This window comes from Chrysochloris asiatica, unplaced genomic scaffold, assembly GCF_000296735.1.
Source record: "Chrysochloris asiatica unplaced genomic scaffold, ChrAsi1.0 scaffold00377, whole genome shotgun sequence".
Classification (NCBI taxonomy): Eukaryota; Metazoa; Chordata; class Mammalia; order Afrosoricida; family Chrysochloridae; genus Chrysochloris; species Chrysochloris asiatica.
In genome coordinates this window covers 1387307-1390390 of record NW_006408895.1, presented here as the reverse complement: position 1 = coordinate 1390390, position 3084 = coordinate 1387307, and the positions used below count along the sequence as shown (strand labels likewise).

Genomic DNA, 3084 nt, shown 5'->3' with positions numbered 1-3084 from the left:
GTCGACACCGACTCATAGTGACACTGTGCACAGCAGAACGAAATAATGTCTGATCCTGGGCCAGTCTCACTACTGTTGCCACACTTAAGTCCATCAATGCTGCCACCTGGCCAATCCATCTCGTTAGGGTCTTCCTCTTTTTCTCTGACCCTCCACCTTACCAAACATGACGTCCTTCTCCAGCAACTTTTCCCTCCTGACAATATGTCCAAAGTATGAGAGACGAAGTTTGGCCATCTTGGCCTCTAAGGAGCACTCTGGCTGCACTTCTTCCAAAACAGAACTATTGGTGATACATTACTATTAAGTTAATGTTATTATTAAAGTCCATAGTTTACATTAGGGCTTACTCTTTGTGTAGTACACTTTTAAAGGCTTTTACAAATGCAAAATATCCTTGCTCCACCATTACAATGTCATGCAGAATAGTTTCATTGCTCTAAAAAGACTCTAGGCTCCACCTGTTCTTCCTCTACCCTTGAACTTTTACAAACTTGACTTTTGCCTTTTCCTGAATATCATATAATTAGAACCGTATTGTATGTAGCTGTTGATAGACTAACTTCTTTCACTTGTTGTTGTGAAATTCCCTCAAGTCAGTTCCAACCCATAGCAACCCTGTATAGGGTTTCTGAGGAGAGGCTGGTGAGCTTGAACCACCAACCTTGTGGTTCAAACCAACTTGGCAGTACAGTGCATTAACCTACAGGGCCACACCAGGACTCCTTCTTTCACTTAGTAATATGCTTTTAAGGTTCCTTCATGTCTTTCCATGGCAATAATATTCCATCGTTTAAATGTACCAAAGTTATCAATTCACTATTGAAGGACATCTTGATTTCTCCCAAGATGGAGCAATTGTGAATAAAGCTGCTAGCAATATGCATGTGCAAGTAAACATACTATCTTTTAATACGGTTCCATGATTAAGAAGTTCTTGTTTTTTGATCCTAAATTTACTACCATGCAACTTCTACCTAGCAGACTGAGTCCTGCCTCCTGAAGCCACACACACTGAACCTGCTTTCCTTTCCACAGACCTTCAGACACTCAGGGGCAACCATCACAGTGCTTCTGTGGTTTTCTTTTCAGATTTATCAACTGTTCAGAATTCTAGTTGGACACAATTGAATTTGTTAGAGTCCTCTAGAGTGGCAGAAAAAGAGGTCTACTGACTCACCAGCAGAAGGACAGAAGACTTGGATCGCTCTTGATAACTGTTTCTGTTAACATTGTCTAATCTATCCATAATCTTTCTTTTTCAGTCATGTCTCACAGATGTCTTGCATTGAGTAAGAAACCTACCAAATCCTCCAATTCTTTTTCATTTGAACTATTCTCAAGTCTGGTCTCTGTATTCTGTACTTTTAAGATTGATTTGAGGACCCTACAAGCAGATGTTTACTTTCATGGGAGGCATGGCAGCTACACTAGCAGTATACAGACATCAATTCTCTCCTTGTCCTGGAACACAGCAAGGTTGCATTTCCCAATCTCCCATACAGGTAAGTCTAGTCAAATGACTAACTTTGTCTTCAATAAAATGTGAGTGCTATGTGTACCTATTGTTGACTTGGCCCCATACTGGCTCTTCCCTCACCTCCTCCTCCATGTTCATTCACCTTGTGCCTATCTGGGTTTATAAAACTGAGGTAGCTTTGAAACCCACATGTTAAAGACAGCATAGCCAATGTCAGCCTGCTTTCTTACCTTCACACTGTGAAATAAAGGGCTGCCCCACTGCCCCGTCTACTCTGTGAGTATCCGAGTTTCTATGTGGAACTTTGAAATTTGGGGTCTCTCTTTAACTGCAATTTAGCATACCATATCTAACAGGAGAAAGGGAAGTTTACTTCTTTAGAAAGAACCCAGGATGAAGATATTGCATGCTAGCTATTCATCTGTTGGCTTTTGGTTCTCTTTCTGAACTTTTCTGCCCTTTTTTTCCACAGGAGATTGGAAACCCACAAACTACATTCCATTGATTTCTTTAACAGTTGACTTCCAGCAAGGAACCCTGGTGTTGCTACCGGATAAGTACTGGACTGCTAACCACGAGGTCAGCAGTTCAAACCCACCAGCCGATCTTCAGGATAAATTTAAGTCTTTCTGCTCCTGTAAAAATTTAAAGCCTCAGAAACCCTATCAAGGGTCACTAGGAGTCGGGATTCACTTGAAGGCAATGGGTTTGATTCTTGGGCTTGAATTTCAGCAGGAGGAAGCAATGAATCTTTTTGCTGTTTATTTGTTTTGCATTAGTTACTGTCTCTAACAGCAACAGCAGGAGGGGCCAGAAGCAGTGGTGGGTAGCTACATGATCCAGGAGTGTTGGTACCAATTTTCAGAGGATCATTAGGACCGTGTCTTACTGGGCTCCCCACACCTGAAGTGGTAGTTATGACAGAAGCAACCAGGATGTACTGTGGCTTGTGTAGTCTGACTCAAAGACAGTTTCAGTGTCATAATATCTGCTTTACCCCTCTAGCTCTTCCAATATCTTTATAACAAATTCCCTATATCATATGCCTTTCTGGAGAACATATCTAGAGTGTTTTGTCTTTTTTTAACTGAACACACAAATTCTCTTCCCACTGTTGCTAATTATCAGCAAATGCCTTACATTTCTGAGCCCAAATTTTCTCATTTATTAAAAATAAAAAGAATGCCAATACTTGTTTTGGCTGATTAACATAAGATTGATGATATTCAAATATAAGTGATTAAGGGAACTCATGATTTATAGCTATATTATGATATTTTTATGGACCCTTATTGATCACATCTTTATTTTGCTAGGACTTTGGATACCCCTTCAATCTTTCTGTTGTTGTTAAATAGGTCCTGACACACAGTCACCCTGTGTAAGGTTTCCGAGAAGTGACTGGTGGGTTTGAACTGCTGTCCTTGCAGATAATGTCCAGTGCTTATCTTACAATGCCACACCAGGACCCCAACCTAGTTAAATAGCTAGTTATTTAAGTTTTTCCTACTTTTGAAAAACAAAACAGAGTCCTGATGTGGCCAGGGCCATAATTAATTAAGGAATTAAAATAAATAAATTGAGACATATTAATTGAGGAATTA

The 3084-nt window shown here is 40.1% G+C and overlaps 1 pseudogene; it reads left to right on the top strand.

Annotated features, from left to right (window-relative positions):
* The first annotated feature begins 1418 nt into the window (after positions 1–1418).
* LOC102820620 overlaps positions 1419–3084 on the top strand; it is an 8028-nt pseudogene continuing 6362 nt past the window's right edge.